The sequence below is a fragment of the Falco rusticolus genome, chromosome 13, assembly GCF_015220075.1.
Source record: "Falco rusticolus isolate bFalRus1 chromosome 13, bFalRus1.pri, whole genome shotgun sequence".
NCBI lineage: Eukaryota > Metazoa > Chordata > Aves > Falconiformes > Falconidae > Falco > Falco rusticolus.
The window spans coordinates 9,281,043-9,300,363 of NC_051199.1; positions in this window are offsets into that span (position 1 = coordinate 9,281,043).

Genomic DNA, 19,321 nt, shown 5'->3' on the forward strand with positions numbered 1-19,321 from the left:
CAAATGCTTAAATTAGGTGGATCTAGTTCATCTGTGTCTAAAAACCTCCAAGCAGGGAGGGACCAATGCCAAATGATTGGGAAAAGAGTGTACATCCACACTGACAAACCACTGTTGGCAAAGGTGGCTATTTCTCTCTCCAGCAATGTATTAAAAAATGGGTTCATGCTTGCTTGGCTATGTTCGGTGCAGAACTGTAGGTGTGGGGAAAAAATGAAATATTGGATACTGTAAATTAACAGTCCAAATACTACTTTTTAATTATCAGAAGAAAATTTAACAGAAAACATCACAGGAAACATTAGTGTCAATATTTTTCCTTTAATTTTCCCAAAGTCTTAGTGTTGATAGGCTTAGTATCACACTACTGGTATTTTTTTTCTTCCCTTTGTAGTGTCTTCAATTTTTAAAATGTGGATAACTTTTACACACTGGATTAAAATCTATTAATTGCTGAAGTATTGTAATTGTCCTGCCCTTATGTCAGCTAACGTGACAATAACACTTCAAGTCCAGACAGTCAAATGGATCCTCATTCTTAGTGTATATTTTAAGCTTGGAAAACATAATTGAGAAATATGGGTATCTATATATACTAAAATAATGTAACTTGCACTATTAACAGGATATATACTAGGTGTAAGAGCTTGATTTCTGCTTTGTGGTTCCCAAGTATGTTTTTCCTTGGCAGCTGTTTCTGCTCAGTCAAGACTGTAGTTTTCAGTTTATGGTATTGATAGCTTGATATGTGGTCTCTGTGTTTTTTTGGGAAAATATCAAATTTTGTCTATTGACCACACAGAGACATTTAAGTTACAGGCACTTAAGAACAAAGAAAATGAAATAACTTGCATCCACTGACCATCATGGTCTTCTAATAATGACAGTACACTACATAGCAGGGATAAAATGAAAAGGGTATTAAGAAGGTATAGCACTGTAAGACAGAAGCAAAAGTAATTAATTGTCACTCGGGTGTTTTACTTCCTAGCAAATCTCTTCACTGTCAGCTCTTGAAGCCTTAGTGTATTAACAAGTAGATGTTGAAAGAAATGTCTGGTGCCCTGAATGAATCTTTTGAGCTTTGACAGGAAAAACTAGAGGTATGGAGACTTTTAGGAGGTTTACATCCATATATTGTCCTGAAATCCCACAGAAAACAACTGTTTGGGCTAACAGCAAAGAAACACGGAATGTTTTGTATTGGTTTTTTTATAAGTTCTGACAGTCTCCTCTACTAAAAGGACTTCAAAATTTCTTGGTCTTGGAGGTATACCATCAAAATACAAATCTTGCCTAAACAGAAGAGATAGCCCAGCCTATCACATTGACAGCCCTGGGGACAGCAGTAGTGGCCAGAACATCCAAAGCAGCCCACCCCATGAGCAAGCTGTGATTGCAAACACTGTTCATATCTCAGTGTTCACAGTGAAAGTGTCATGGGCCAGCCCAAGGTGACTTTCCTTGAGATGTGTTAGTTCTGCTGTTCTGAGATGTCTCAGAAGAGACAAGAATCCTGGAAGAGTCTTCACTCCTTGTCTTTAATCTGGCTGCTGGTGCTGTGCACCGTTGACTTGCACAACCCCCCAGGCTGGTACAGCCAGTGAAGGGGGGAACTGCTGCTCCTCACAGGTCACTGTCAGCCACTGCATCACCAGAAGATGTGACTTGAGTTTGTGTTGATCTTCCTAAGATTTTTGTATGTCTAACGCACATTCACGCTCATGATGCCTTACGAAATGGGCTTGAACTTCAATTTGATACACTCTCTTCAGCTCTGGGTTTGAAATAGGGCAGTTCCTGGTTTAAACTATAGTCCACAGGGAGAAATATCTTTAGTGGTTCTTCTTTATAGGTATAGAAAAACAATGCCTGAGCAGTACTGCTGTTTCTCTGATTTGCCTATGGCTCTCAGGCGTCCGGCTCAGACACAGAGCTCTGGAGTCAGTGAGGAGGAGCCCCAGGTACTCACTTGTCAACATCATGGTTGCAATGTTACTCCTCATTCCTTCTGTTATCTATCAGGCAGAGACGGTTATAGCAGAACCAGGAATATGGGGTCATTCACCAAAATCTGAGTCTATTATCTCTTTTTACATCATAAATAACTATCCTCATATTATAGTCATATGGGAACTTCACACTGCAAAATGTGGAAGTAAAGAATCCAATTCCTGCAAGCTGCTGCTCCTCCCATGGGAGACCTGGAACAGCAAACGGCACCTGGCCCATTTCAGTATTTGTTCTTCACTTGGCTTCCATTCATTCTTTACGTTTTTTTGTTGTATACTCTCTTTTTCCCATGTCTTGTCACTTCAGGGAGAGGATTCGATAGCTTCACAACACAGTTCCCACTGTTGGAGACTTCATATTTTCAGCACCCTGTCAGCATAATCTTAATAGCTGGATGCTCATAACACGGCTGTAGAGGTGCTCTATGTGGTATCAGCCAAAAGAGCTCTCTGTGTAAGTGAAACAAAAGGAAAAACTTCTCTATTCTTCAGTCCGAAACCAGTGTTTCCATTTGCAGCTTAACTAGCCTAAATGATCTCTCAGCATTCATCACATATACATTGTAAATACTACTAAGCTTGGGAGCACAGAAGAATGGCATAGAGCAGAGGTGAGAAGACGGGATTGCTAACCTTTTGTTCGGCTGTCAAGTCATCTGAATGAAGATGGCTTAGTGTCAGGCATCCTGTTACAGTTGCAGCTACTTCATGCTTGTGCTTGTTTAATTTGTTCCCTGGGTGAAGTTGGCAAGACTAACCGCAATGAATGATCTTGCACCTGGAATCCTGAGCTTTTAAGGAAATCTGCACAAAATCCCTGTGTTACTAAAATGGCTTGCATCCTGCTTGTTTCATGCTAATATTGATATAATGAATATCAATCACAGATTAAGCTTCTGTCTTCAAAGCAAAATAACTTTATGGCTGAAGTCTTCCTCTGTGTTTTAATTTAGAATATTTTAGTTGCAGTATTTCTCTGGGCATCATTTTCACATCTAAATATATTGTTGTGTAAATCCCACTAAGCTGATTCATGCCCATTTATTGCACTTAAGCATTAAGAATTGATTCTGTCCCCTCAAGCATTTCCTTCTTTCTTCAATGTGTACCTTTGTAGACTTTACAAGATGCGTTACCACATTAATCACTGTAAATTCCAATGTATGCTTAAGGTCTTCAGTGTTTGGTCCCCAGAGCCTTCCTCACATATAATATGTGAGTTAGGAACTCATTATGGTTTGACAAATGTGCAAAATAAAGATGTTCTGTACAACTGGAAACACTTTGTGAAGTGGTTAGCCCTTTGCAAGTGTTGCTCTGCCTTGCCTTCCTCTACCTGTAACTGCTTTCGGTGCGTTGGGCCTCATGCTGTGTAATTCGCTTGAACCTTCATCTATGGCTGACTAAAACCTTTTGCTGGTTCCACCTTTTTAATAAATCAATCTGATTGTCCTAAACTCCAAAGCAAATAAAATCTGTGTTTGGAGAAAAATGCAGCTTAGACCTTTGACAAGATCTGTATGCTATGGTGTTCTGCTTAAAAAAAGGAGCAGGTCATATTAATCAGAAATGTAGATACAGATTTGCACGGGTGTTTAATTAGAGACTTGTTTTAGAGAGGAGAAATGAACTGAGCATTCAACTGACCACAATGTGTTCTTTGAGAATTCATTGCTTGCTGTGTTGGACAACTAACTGGTCAAGGAGACTTACAGTACCTGTCACGATTGCTATTTCAGGGAAGCAATCGTCTCCATCAACACGGCTATTTAGATAAACCAATCGCTTCTTTAATCGATTCTGAGTGGTGAAAAGTTGCCATGGATACAAGATCCTGCAGCAATCAAAACAGAAAGTAAGTTTAGAATTGGAAGTGACAGATTTATTCATCACATACTTAACAAGCCTTTGAAGGGAAAGAGAGAGTTTGTCGGAGTCCTTAGGCTGTGTATAAAAAGATTGTGGAGAAATACTCACAGAATTGCCAATAGGCACTTCAGTCGGAGAGGACCGGGTCATATTTGCATTAGAACTGTGGCACAGATGTGTGTGCTTGAAACTTTTAACTCTGGATGACAAAACTGTCAAAGCCTGCAAGCCTGTTGTCATTTATCTTTGGTCTCAGCAATAAATGGTCAGCTGAAAATTGCTCTGTTTTGTCGGTGGAAGGTTTTGAACTGTTCCAGGCTCAGCTTAGGAGGCAATGAAGAGGGGGCAGCTATGTTTGAAATCAAACCATTGGATCATTCTTTTGTTCTAAACAAATCTCAGAAAGTGAGTTTTCAGTGTCCCTGGATAAAAATTGCTAGAACCCTGCAGAAACATTTATTGGGTTTCTGTGGGATCCTGCTGAGCTGCCTTCCACTGTATTTTTTATAGTTTTGTGAGTTTAGTGAATTTTTCAGCTTGGTGTTGTAGGAATGTTACCCCTTCATTTGCTGGTGATGCCATGTAGCAGTTTGGTACGCATGACTCGTCCTTCTCACAAATTCACTTGCCTATATGTGTGAGATCGAAAACAAAACAAAAACGAAGACTTCTCTTAATAACTGTGAAAGGTCATGGAAGGCAAAACAAATTAAAATAACTATTGGAAACAACCAGAGGAAAGCGTTGCAGTCATCTCATTCTCTTGGGTAAGCTCCTTGTAGCCTTACAGCTGTGCTGAAGTTAATTTTTTCTTAGTTCTTTCAAGCTCCTCAGAAATCACCCCTTCACCCTGCCTCTAACCTGAATGTATATTTAAAAAGGGGACATGTAAAAACAAACTTATTTCCTGATTTCTCCTACATATAAACAGACAATGCTAATTAATATTATTTTTTTGGTAAACCAATGTTCACAAAAAAATAAAGCATGTTTCCTCAGTTCAAAGCATAACTGGGTTGAAGGGTTTTGTGTTCAGGTCAAGAAACTTCTGTGGCATTATACAAATATGCAAAGAAAGTCAGTATAACTGAGGAGAGTTCTTTTTTAAAAATATTTTTGCTTATTTTAACCTGAGGCTTTCTAGTAAAACAAATGCAAACAAATGGAGATGCAAATTAACTTACAAAAATCCAAAAGAAAGCACTCGGTGAATCTACGTGCATCAAAACAGCTTAACTGACCTCCTGTCCTAGTGAGGCGATCTGCCATGTAGGTACTTGTTTGGCTTTTAGTGGACATGGAGCGAGACTTTAAAACACACAATTTATGTTTAAGCAGCCAATCAAACTGATATTCTCTGAATCAATATATATGGTTCTCAGTCATGTACTCCTTTGAGATGCTCTTCAGTATGAAGAGGTTCTTGTTTCTCTGCATTCAGCAGTACTCTTGCTTCTGCTTAGCAATTTAACTCTCGTACATGCTGGGTTTTCTATCACAAACACCAATTGGATTTCTACCGGATCGTCAATTTATGGATCTTCATATACATGAGTCAATGTTTATGTATTTAAGTTCACATACACATTGTAAACTCAAACATCACATTCCATTATTGCAGATAAAGAAAGAAACAAATAATACTTGGTTTCCATTGAAATAAACCAATAGATCTGACTTAATTAGTATACTGTTATATATCTTCCTTTTTGGCATTCTGAGGATTCTAAATGAATGAAGCCTATTTGATGTCTGGAAAAAAAATAAAGTTCATAAGCAATCCAAGTTTTTGTTTACTGCTATTTCTGAAGGTAGTGCTATTTCCTATTTGCTATTCATGAAAATTTGGGTGGCTGCCTATGTTCTTTTGCAAATCCTCAGTGCTTCAAAGATGTGCACAGGAGTGTGATTTATGGTGCTTTCCTGTATCCTGTGCGTCTTTCTCTGTTGTCTCAATCCTTCAGTCACAGAGGAAGAAAACTACCTTATGGCCTACAGAATCATGAAACCAATAATATCAAGCATGTTGGAAAACAAAACAAAAACTCCCAAAACAACTGATACGCATTTATCCAAAATATTGGGGGTAATCTTACAAGTAACTTCTAAGAATTTCAGGAAAGAGAGTTAATTCTCACAAGACTGTAACGTGGGTCTATCTTAAATTATACTTTACTTTTCCCCCTCCGTAACTGCAAGGAATGGTTATTGTAGTTGTCCATTGTCCCACTGAAAACATATCAGCTCCTACATGAGCACTTCTGGTCTCTCCCAGAGCACAGCCAGCTTTGCTAGCGTAAACTCATTTTATCTGCAATGCCAGAGGTATGCAAATGGACATAGCTTTAAAAGGTTATTTGGGTAGCTAGGCATGGTAAGTCTTTTTTTCTCTTATTAGAGTAGGTTTGAGTTGATGTTTTGCTTTGAAGCAAGCTCACGGTCTGCTACAGCATTGCAGTTGTGGAGCTGCAATTGTTTAGGCTACTCTGCAAGACCAGATCTGTCTATACCTTCCATGTACAAAGAAAGATGGACATATAACACAGTTGACCTTAATCTCTTGTCTCAGTGCTCTCAGTTCATAAATGTTCACATTACATATTTATAATATTTTTATTTATAAATTTATAAATAGAATTTTTTATCTTTCCAATTATAATTAACACTCTAAAGTCTAATACCTACTTAATGATGTGCTTAAGAAAAAATAATCTACATGCAACATGGAAATATGTCATTTGAAAGTCAGTTTTCTTGGATAACTAAAACATGAGAAAGAAAGTTACAAACATATCACTGTGCATAGAAAAAAAGGAAAATATTTTTTTTTAGTATTTGTTCAAGGTTAATTGGTACATTATAAAATTAAGTCACTTTGTCTCACAGCTGATATCTACTGTAATTTTTCCTTAATTATTGTGTTAGCAAGTGCAGTGTGACCTTATTAAAATGGAAATCCTGTTAGTCTTTTGTATCAAAATCACAAATAGCACAGACAGCTGCACTTGAAAACACTGTGGTAGACAAGTTTGAAAACTCTGACCATACTTTGGCTATCCTGTAGGTATGCCAGTTTTCAAAGTATATAACTATTTTTCTGTATGTATCTTCAGTGGGCTTTATAAAATACCTGAAATAAGAGTTTTGAGATCAAAATTAGCTTTATTCTCATTATACAGCATATGACAAATCCTTTTTAACAAACACCAAAACTGAACTGATTCTATTCTGAGAATATGTAATTGTATTACCTAAGAGATCAATTACTTCTCTACTTTGTGAAAGCTCACTGTAAATTTAGACGTAGAAGAACTGTTGTAGTGTAAGGTTTAGAAAGAGGAAATAAATTATTGTGTGTTAAAGCAATGAACTGTGATTCCTGAGAAGGTAATGGAATTGTCCCTCGAAAACCTCAACTTGAGATGTAATGACTTGCTTTGTGCCTTGGTCGGTTGTTCTAAGGGCAGTCAGGCTGGAATTGCTGCGGGTTTGAACTGCGCACACCTGACCATAGGTTCAAAATCTTGGAAAATTTTGATTTATAGCCATGGAGGTTTAGTAATTAGGAATAGCTGTGCAGCTGTGAAACTCCATTAAGCCCCATTGCATCTGGTTAAGTTCTTTGCCCTGTGAAGAGGGATGCTGCAAAATGGTATTGGGTGTTACAGATACATGCTGGACTTTTTGTGGTGCTGTTGCAATAGAGTTGTATTGAAATGGAAAAATCATCCTAACAAACAAGTGAGCCATCTATTAATTCTGCCAGGACTGAAATACATTGCTCTAAACCTAGAATCTCTAAACAAATGAAACCAAATTCATTTCTTCTTCAAGCTGTCAAGTACAACTAGAATCTAAATTTTTTAACAAACTTTTTCCCTGACACTGATTCCCTTTCTGGGGTGAGGTTATTTAATGCCTCCTGAAAGGTGCTGAACTGAAGTCTGGATTTCTGGAGAGATTCTCAGCGTTGCACATCCTAGTTCACAGCAGGGTGATGTTCATTAGTATGACTGAGCAGATAATTAGGCTGATGATGTTAATTCAGGTCTCTATCACTTTGATAACAGCAAAGAATGAAGCTGATAATTAGGAATCATAATTTGTTAAATGGATATTTGTTCACAGAGCCTAGATCAAGTACCAAAAAAGATTTGAAAAATATTTTTTTTGCTTTCAATTTCATCTTTTGGTGGTTCAAAATCATTGGGTGGTGAGGGGTATGTGTGTCACCATAAACTAATACTAAATTTTGGAGAGTCAAAAATGGTTTGCGTATGGAGTCACTAAATAATTAATTACCTGTTGAACTAACAATGATTACATTTATATTTTTAAGATAATATTGACGGGTTGTTTAATAAAATAGGTCAATGTATTTAATTCTGGAGGGAAAAAGACACTAACATTATTAAGTATACTATGATGTAAAAGTGAAGATGTTTATCTAAACTTACCAATCAGTGGTTCAGCATGCCAAGCTAATTTTATGCATTGAATGTTTATGAAAAATATTTTGCCCAGAACTTTTTCCTCTCTCTAATGAGAGATATCTGCTTTGCCTCTCTGAATGTATAATGAGGGTATGTGCATTACTTCAATTTCAGATATTGTAATCTCCAGAAGTTCCAAGCTGATCTGTATCAGGGCATCCAATAAAAGGTTATGTTAGCCACTTCCCTAGACTTCCGTCCAGTCTTGTGGATTTCCCTCTTCACTGACTTTTCCCAGTGCTCAAAATATGTGCTTTCAAAATGGTGTGTGAGAATTCTATTCATAGTTATGTAAGGAACGGCCTATACTTATAACACTTTAATTTCCTCCTGTTAGATGAGGACCATAAGAATTCCTCCTGATGTTAATTTAAGAAATTAGTTCGTATATATAAATCAGGTGTTTGACGTTTGTTCTCTGAATATCTAGTAGCAGAAAATTTCTGGCAGGAATTGTTACTGGCGCAGCAAATTTTAAATTGACACTATAGAGCATTTGTGGGAAGCATGTTTCACAGGTAGAGTTGGAAGTCATCTCCTTAATAATCTGTGAAGTGCATGGTTAAAGAAATCAGCATGTTTTTAATGCTTACAAAAAAATTAATGAAAAACGGGCAGCAGAACAAGCGTTTTTAGGACTTACTTGTAAGACAGCTTTTAAACAGCATAAAACTGCCAGTAATGCAATTATCTAATAGGGAAGTCCTAAAGAGAACCCTTTTCTTTTGAAATATGCTATCAAAAAAACCCAGTAGGTGACAATTCCATAGCTGTATGGGGAGGGTTGGTTGTTGGATGGTTGTAAGTCACGAGAAATGAGCAATTTTCAGTGGTAATGGACATATAGTGGAGACCAAAAATGTATGCTTGTGTAGTATGAAATACAAAGTGACATAAATGCAAGTACATGAATTAGATTTTATAGATTCCCATATACACTTTCTGTAATTTTGCACTAAAGGCATCATTAAATCATAAGTGTAACAGCATACTGATGCCTTATTTCCATATGAAAGAAGGTTTGCTTTTCCTTTCTTTTGCCCCCTTTAACAATTAGTGAATATAAAATAATAAACAGAAAATTTACCCAGAAAGTTAATGGAATTACAGAAATGTTGGACCAGGATAACTGGAAAAACATAGAAATGTATAGGGTAGTTTCAATAGATTTGTGGTATAAAAAGCCAGCCTCTTTTTTTTTTTTAATTCCCCAATGAATGCTTTTGAGATCTGCTGAAAGGTGACACAAAGCAGGGAAGTTCCTTGCATACACTAAATTATCTTTTAGATGCTTTCATGAATGCATTGTTGTTCTCTGAATCTCCTTTCAACAAATTATATTTTATCATTTTTATAATCCAATTAATTACAAAGCCACTTTAGAAAATTTTTTTCCTAGCTTAATGTCAAGGGAATAGCAGACCTGTCAGTCTCTGGACAAATGTGTGTGGGCAAAGGATCACAAGCAGTTGTCTTCTGACATCTTCCAAAGCTAGCACCCCTCAGCTGTGATCTGGTGATGGCAGGCACCATGGATTGTTCCTAGTCCAGTGAAAACACAACATCAGAGTCCTTGACTCTGGTGGTTTGACCCAGCTCACTGTGCTTTGCATTTGTGTTGGTCTGGGAAGGTGGTTGGTACAGCCAACTTGTCTCAGCTGAGGCTTAGCAGCTTCTTAAGATGTGCTGAATTTTTTGCTTGTGGTTCCCTGATCATCATCATCTTTATGTTATTCTGGCAACATAAAGAGACTCTAAGGCAGCTTTTAAGGAAATTTTGCTCTTGATTTAATAAACAGGTACAGAACCAGAGTAAAATAAAAGCACCTTGGCAAAGAGTTAACAGGTGTTTCATGTCTTCTAGAAAGTCATATTTTAAATATTGCAAATGATGCTTTGGATGCATTTATCCAGTGCTTTTGGGTGATGTTTCAGACAGCAGCATGGTGAACTGGAGTTACTGAGGAAAAAAAAGAAAATAGCCATAGGTGATCTGTAAAACTTCAGGTATCATTCTAAAACAAGTTGTACTATCTTGGATGTGAATTGTCGCACTGAATTGAATACACATGTTCCCGAGGGAACATCGTTCCTGTCAAAATGAGAGAGCTTGAGCTGGCTGAGGCCAGCTGAGATCAGGATGTGTCGTTTGCTGCTGCTGATACCGGGTAGCTTATATATAATGAGAAATCCAAGTCGAACTCGTTGTTCAACTCAAAGCAGAAACAATTCTTGTTTTGATTCTTTCAGCTGTGCAGTGTGAGGTTTAATTCCTTTTCTCTTGTTACCTGCAAATATAAAGGTTTTCATGAATATGCCCCATGACTTGGGGAGGTTGTTATAAATCTACTTTCAGAGCAAAGTACATTTAGTTATTATTAAGGCTGGTGGTGGCTGTGTTTACATTGGAAGTACAGACCTTCATAAGTATTTCAAGAAAATATTGCAATACTATGTGCGCTTCCGTTTGTAGAGCTTCATTTGTTTTCACTAGGCCCCAGATTTTTTCTCCAGACTTACTATACAGACCCTGAAATTCATTAATCACGTTAGCTCTGGGGTACTAACCCCAACTTCACAAGGGAGTGGAAGGTGTAGAGTGAGAGAAGGTTTGATTTTACTCTTGGAAACAGCTTTTGGCAAAGCACTTCTTCAAGCAACAGATTATTTTTTTTTTTTTTTTGCTATTAAATTTTTTAGTGTCTTGTTGCTTCCCGCTATTCTTAACAAAAGGCTAGTTCTTGGTTCCTCGAGTTAAACTGTGCTGGGTGCCAGAGGAGTTTAAAGTTTTCTGCATACCAAAACTGGATGATACGCATTACTTTTCTTTGTTAAATAACATGTGCTGTGCTATATGTTTCAATCTGTCTTTCATCTGATTTATTAGGCACACATTATCAGCGTATGATGAATGTAAGAAGACATTTTTCTTAGAAATGACGACTCTATAAATCCAGTAGTCAGAAATCAAAATTACTGTGGCTTGCCTTATGGTTCCTACCATAGCAATCTAACAACACAGAAATACATGGGTAGGGAATGGTGCTTTTGAATGAGTGACAAAGGATTTCACTTCCTCTACCTGAGAACCTAAATATTGTCAAAATATGAAAGAACATCCAATAGACCCCTAAAATGGGAGAAGGTTCAGAGGGGAGGGGTCAGGGTGATGTGAAGCTCAGGGAACAAAGCATCATATGGCTGACCACAGCTCTTGCAACTAAGCGACTGCATCTCAGCACAGAGGTTGACCTCTGTTTTAGATGAACAGCTATCGACAGTTGATCAGATTGACTGGCGGTGTCAATGAACTCACAGGGAAACATTAAAAGGGTGTGAATGTCTCACTGAGTTGCCAGGAGAGATGGAAGGAGTGAATAGGTGGCATGGATCAGTGCAACTAGAGTATAAAAAGTGAGGAGCAATGGGCCTGAGTTGGTTTCAGCCCATGTACCCTTCCCCAGTGACTGGGGATGCCCAGCATCCTGCCAGTGAGCATATTCCAGAGACCGATAACAGGAGCTACGTTGGGATCAGGAATGAGCTGTGTATTGCAATTGCTACATATATATTGCCAAGTGTCATTTATATTGCACAACACAACATAAATGCATTTTTTATGACTCCACTAAATCAGAAATCTGGTGTAATATCAGCCGTCTTCAAATTAATAAATTAAATTTGATATTAGGCATTACACCCTCCATGTGTGAAATACCTAAAAGAACCTGGTCAGTAAGTATGGGACTCTGACAAAGCCTACTAATAGGAATGGTCTTGCTAAAATGATTCTTCTATGGAAAGCAAGATCTAGCCATAAATAAATTTTCATTCTATATAATTGTTTAATGTCTAAACTGGTACTAAAAAAACATGTTACTTGAAAGCTAATGGTCAAGTGAAAGCAAATACAGTATGCTGAAGGACAGAGGATGTGAAATTTGCCATAGTGGAATGAAGGGGCTAACTTGAGAAGCAGAGTGTTCCAGTGCAGATGTAAGAAACACATGCAATGACTTTCAAGACAAATGAATACAGCAAATAAGCCTAGAACTGCTGCCGGATTTGATGTTTCTGATGGTTTTATTAGACAACAACAATAAAAATACAAGGAAATTAATCTTTTCTGACAGTTCTCAGAACAGTATTATAATCCTTTATACCTACTTGTGTAGCTTTTGCTGTTAAGTTACAGGATTAAATACACTGCAAAAGTTGGTTAATATTTTCTGATAATATTCTACATTTCTAGTTTTATTTATAAAAAGGAGGAAAACACTACTACTCCTCTTGAAATCTTTTCTGCTCTAAATTTATCTTTTTACTGCTTTGTAATTAGGGTGGAAGAATGTTGGTTGGGACATAAGTTAAATTAGATGCTGAAATATTACTGTTAATAGTGTGTAAGACTAGATACATAAAATCTCTCAGACTTAATGCTGACAAAAAATATTAGCCTTTTCCTGTTGTTTTCCATATATTGAGAAGATACTGTAAAAAGACTGGTACTTCTAAGTCTAATAAGTCTCATTTTCTTAAAACTAGAGTATCTTCTGAGGAAATGGAGATCCTGATATTTTACTTAATGATGAATAATTCATGTAAAATGAATGGGAAATTCACTTTATGGGTGAAAACACACTCTTTTCCCCTTTGAAAAAAGTGGGTAACTGCAGATTTGAAATATATCAAATACTATATAACAAATAATAGTTTTGTTCTGGGTTTTATTTTTATTTCAACCATCCCTGTTGGTTACTTTTACGATGTTCACATAAGCTAGCTAGAATAATGATGTAATTTTACCATAGCTCACGTTGGTGTTTTTATTTCAAAAAAAGCATGCAAAAAAACACTTGTTGATGCCAGTGTTTGGTTGAAGAGCAACACAGATTTCAAAGGATTCAAATAGCATCTATCTGCATCAGGTTATTTATATATATTTTTTTGAAAATGGCCTTTCCTTACTGGCTGATTATGATGATTCACATCATGAGAAATTTGTATCCTGACATCTCTAGTAAATAAGCTTTTACAAGGGTTAGTTTAGTGTGATTGCTGATGTCCTGTGTTGCTGGGAAATGAAGTAATTTCATGTCTTATGAATACTCCATATAAAATACGCTATGAAATATATCCTTAAGAAATCTGCTGAAAATACTTATGAAGTATTTGAAGACCCATAACTCTATAACTGACTACCACAAATTATATTAAAGGAGGAGAATGAAAAAAGTAATTCTTTTGTTGATGGAAGCTGGCAGCTATATCACTCATTTTCTTAGTGAAATGGATTCAGCGGAATTAATGTTGGACATAAAACTTACTTTGAGAGGCAAAACTGCTTAAATTACAACCTTATAAATATGACAGGTCTTCCGTAGGAGTAAGAATGAAGACTTCTAACAAACTTAAAAATGGACTTAGCTGGAAAAGTGGTTTAAAAGCACAGAAGAGAGAGCACACCCCTTCCCAGGAATCAAGCCTGGGACTCCCGCTTGCACAGACAGACACAGTTGTTCAGGTTTCTGCCCGGCCAGCTTGCGGTGCAAACACAGCTGCTGGCGTTGGAATCCTTTCCGATGTTTGCAGTGGGCAGAATTGTGGACTTTGGGAGGCTTAATTTTATTTTATTTTTTTTTTAAGCTTCAGCTGTTATAATTCTTCCTTTCAACCTAGAGTTAATTTTTCAGACTTCTAACCAATACGATAGTCATCCCGAAAACCACAAGGTGTGCACTTTTCCCGTGTTCTTCTCCAATCTAAACAACTGCCTCTCCTACTTGCAGCAGCTGCTTGCATTTTAAAGGTGCTTCTGACCAGGTACTAAGCAGTTGCCTTGCTATTAACATTATTATTTCTTTTAAAGGCAAACTAATATCTTGTATTTTGGCCAAATGTCTTACTTATTCTTAATGTCTTTGTGGAATCACTTTAGCTCTTTGGAAACAGGAATTCATAGGAGGGCAAGTGTGTTTTATACAGATCATGCAATGACCATCTGAGTCAGTAATGATGCCTTTATTGAAATAATTTTTTTAAGGAAACTGCCAGTGGGCATACAGAATTACATTCATTTAGGTAAGATTGCTAGCATTTAGCATGTACATGAGAGTATGGGCACATTTTTTTTTTAATCAAAGCCTTCTTTTTTTTCCAAGATAATTTTGTATTGTGGTGTTCAACTAGATACATTTTTTTAAAGGCATTGTTAGACAGCTCAGGATTTTCTTCCTCAAATAGACATTTTTTGTGTTGGTTAAGTTGCTAATTTTTTTCCCCAGTTTTTTGTGACTTTTTAAATGTTGTGGGAGGCAAGGACTTAAAAATCCAACACTCTTTTTATGTAGGTAATTTAGATATAACTAAATCAAACAAAATTGAGGTTCTCTGCCAGCTTTCAGAGGCTGTGCCGCTATGTCCAAATTCGGATTCATTTTTTCAAAATTCAGACTTACTTTGAATTTAAGTTCCTAATTTAGTCCTTGACCACTCTGGCCACTATAAAACTCCTTCTTTGAGTTGCCTCCCCACACATCCCCTTGTGTTATTGCACTAAGTGATAGGTGCTGTGTTCATCCTGCATTTTTGAAAACTAATGGACCCTTCCTAAATTCAGTGAACTTGAGAGCTGGAGAGACATTTGTGATGAGTTTGTTGGCACTACTTTTACCTTTTGTTACTGGAGTACCTCTTTAACCACTGCAACAAGAATTCATTGATGAAGTAATGGATACAAAAGCCGGGTGATGGTTCCCCAGCTTGGATTACCGTCTTTGCAATCACTGGGACTTATCCACACACAGTACTTGAGAAAACTGGAGTCAGTCCCCTAAGTGGAGCAAAGTCAATGTGCTTGAAAGCAGAAAATATTTGAATCTTGTTGTGGATGCTCTCACACAGAAGTCAAGTAGCCTTAGATATTATCTAAGCTTAATCTTCTGAGCCACAGGTGGTGTCACGTTCTCTGAAGAGGGCTAGATTACAGCAACACATTAAAGCTGCATGGCAACCTCTTGTACTTGATTTGTTTTAGCGTGTTTTATTGCACTGCTGCCACAGATTTAGCTGATTTGCTCTTATTTATAGCGAGTTTAGGTGAGTGCTGTATGATAGAAATTATGGAGAGTATCGATAAGTGATACTATTTTGATTTCTTTTAATTCAGTCTATGATTCAATGTGATTCAATCTGTGATTGGCTTTTTATTTGTAGACTGGACTAAATATGTGGCAAGTGCCTATACCAGTCTTTAAACACAAATTGGTTATCTTAATCAGCCATTGGTTTGTTTAAAAAAACCAGACATCTTAGTGTGACCTTGGACGTTTAAAACTGTAATGTGTCCTAGGCACTTGAGCTAAAATACATTTAGTTTAGTCTTCTTTCATAATTCACCAAGTGACTATTGATGTGGCTAGCAAGATACAGAGGCCTGCAGCTGACAAATTGGGGTACACTAAATTCACCTCACTTGGTTCGGGAGTTCGGAGAAATCTCAGATTTGGGAAATGAGTCAGCATCTTGCTCAGGAAATCAACATAGGTACAACAGCTACAAGTAAGACAACCAAAAATATTTCTTTCTTTCTTCTTTCGAAAGGAAAATGTGACAAAAGCCACCCTCAGTCTCTGTTCCATCAGTGAGGTACTCGTTATTCCATGCAGGGTCAGGACAGTAAGGAGGTGGGATATGCTGTGCTTAATAACAGGCCTGAAGGGCTTAAGCAAATCAGGCCAAGGATAAAGGAACTGATGATAAAGAGACAAACAAAGTAAACAGTGCTGCTTTCTGAATACCACATTAGCATCACGTTATCCTTTCTGTTCTGTGAATGAAAAGATCTGGTCACATATGAATGTCTCTTTGTCAGGTGAGGTGGGGTTAGAGAACCCCCCTCCCCTCTTTAGTGACAGAAAAAATGAAGACAAAGATGGGGGGGGGGGGTGGTGCGGTGGGGAAAGGCAGACTATAAAAATGAGTGGGATGAAGTCAAGACCCCAGGGACTGGTAGTAGCTACAAGGGAGAAAAAGGGAGATCACCAAAATGAAAAGACACTACCTCCTACCCCAAAACAAACAAAACAACACCAATAACAACTAAAAACCCTACTGCCCCACACATTCTAGCAGTTCTAGAGTAGGATTGGTCTATCTTAATTTAGGTATCTAAAGTGTAGATTTTTATGGTTTGACAATTTATATTTAATAATAAAAGAAAATAAATAGGTGCTGTCAAGGAATAATTAACTCCATTACAACGATAGAGATTGGAAGAACATGTAAGTCCTAATGCATCAGTAATATTGTAGCATCACGGCCTAAATCTAAGTGTAGGTATACCTTTCTATTTAAGCATATATGTATATTTTTTTTCCTGCTTTTTCTTTTGCTGTGTTTAGGGAGGTGAAAGGTTTGTGGTTTCTTTCTATTTGTTTCTCTGATTCTTTTGCTAGTAAAAACACTACTATTTTTCTTGGGGTTTTAATCCTATCATCTAGATCTGTATGTAGATCTGTTGTTTATAGTCTGCATCATGGAAAATTTCACTTTAAAATAACCTGTGTTGGATTGTTAATGTTTTCATTGATTTGTCAAACTCTGTGAATTCTTGGTTGCTGATTGTGAATGCTCTTGACTGTATTGCTGAAATTGTCTGATATTTTTGTCATTCTGCTGATTTTATTTGGCTATTATATAGCTTCCAAATCATTGGTGGATCTACAAGTGACATCCTGAGAAAATTCATAGGGATGTTTATTTTCAAGTTTGTGGAAAAAGGAGATAGAAATGCCAATTATTGCTGTATTTTTGCCTATATTGTCATACCAAAAAGCTTCCATATCCCCTAACAGTCATATTCTGTTAGAGGAAGTCTAGATTTCCAGGAAATGGAGTAATGTCTAGGTAAACATGTAAGAGGAGGGCAAGGTTTTTTTCTTCCAGTGTTCAGAAGTATAATTCTCTCTCTCTGACAGCATCCACTTCTAATTACAGAGCTACCCATTTGATGTTGTGTTCCTGATACTGAACATTGCATGGGACCATTGCACTTTTGTTGCTGACTTCATAGAAATAAGATTTACCCTGTTGACTTAACAGGCATCATTGAACTTTGCTGTGACAGATGAAAAAAATAGTACTGGAAAACAAATAGATTACAATGAATGCAATAGATTAAAAGGATCCAGACTTTGTGATAAAGGGAGAAGAACCCAAATCTGCTCATGGTCAGTGGAAAAGGAATTAAATTACTGAAGGAAACATAATTATCTGGCTTTATGAGGAAGGATGTTCTGCCAGCTATATGGTGCAGATGAGACTGAATTGAGGGTTGCTGGCCAAAGAAACAGGAAAGAAATAGGGGAAACTTCATGCCTATACAGAGGCCAGAAAAACTGCAAATGAATGAGAATGTAGAGTGGAGTGCTATCCACTTATCTCGAAATGCCTTTCAAGAGTCCTGTAAGATGGATGCACTTCGGAGAGCATTTACTTGAGCAACAGCAAATAATTCTTAATTGAACTTCCAGAGTGTGTCTCTTATTGATGCAAAACAGTTGCATTCATCCTAAAATTTCTACTTTTATGTCCCTCTTTTCTGGTGCTGATTGATAAATAGATTGATTCTGCAGTTGCCGCTGTAATAGAAATCATCACAAAACAACCGCACAGCTTGGGGTTTTTTTGTTTTGTTTTCTTTGTAACATTCTCTTTCTTTTAGTAAATTTATTAAAAGCAAAGCTAACCAATGAGACTATAAAGCTTGAACTATTTAGAAACAAATTTATGTGTACACTGTTTTGATTTATGTAAGTCAGACAAAAATTCAGAGTAATAAATCTTAAAACAAAAGTTGTTTTATCTTGAAGGTAAAACATCCATATACCAATATGCATTGAAAAGTCACTTAGATTTAAGTACTTATTGTGGGTCTAGGTTGTATGTGCATATATAATTTAATTAATTTCTTCCTATCTATCTATCTATCTATCGATCTATATATATATATAGTTACTACTGTGGCAAAACCCGGGAGTTTTTAAAGACTCTCAAACAGGACAGTATTTCTTCCTTTATACCTGAGTCTAGAGTATTATTGTCATTAAACCAGCAAGCTGGGAAAAGAAAATATGTTCATGAAACAAAAACTATCCAATGCCACACACTTAAAGTCTGTATCAATTTGCACAGCCTGCTCTCACTGAGCCCAGCCTCGTTCACATGTGCTACATCTGGTCTCAGTTGATACATTATATATAAATATGCTGTATTTTTCATTTCTTTGTCAGACAACTACAAGTTTATTTTAGTAATTTTAATTTTATTACAAAAATGTTGTACCTGGACCCTTTGTTGACTTTGTGCATCGCTTTCACAGCAAGTCTCTGCTTGAAAATCATTAAAGACTCAATGAGTCTTACAGATACCATAATTTGAGTATGTTCTCATCTTTCTTCCCATAGGTGGTAGCCCCTGCAGAGTATGTAAACAGAAATGCAACACAGTGTTGGCTACATAAAATGATGAAATAAATTGTTTAAACAGTGCCAGGAGTTTGGGTGAACCAGACCATGTTCTGGCACTGATATCCTTTCTGGTTTCTGTAAAAGGAAAATCCTACAGCATTCAGAAGAAATCTCTTCTCCTTTCCCCTTTTAATAACTAATAATTTATATCTTTTTCCCTCTTTTTTTTTTATTGTTTCTCTACTTTGTGCTTGAGGGCACAGAACAGGTAGTGACATCGTCATATAGATGATACAAAGGAATCCCACCATTATGTTCACTTCAATCAGTTGTGTGTGACAAAAATATAGAGCTGCAGCTGAAAAGGCTGGAATTACTGTTACTCTGATGCTTACTTTTCATCTATAAGTACTGGAGGGGAATTACATTTCACCTGTTACCTGTGGAACTAATAGGGAAACTGAAGCGAGAAAATTCA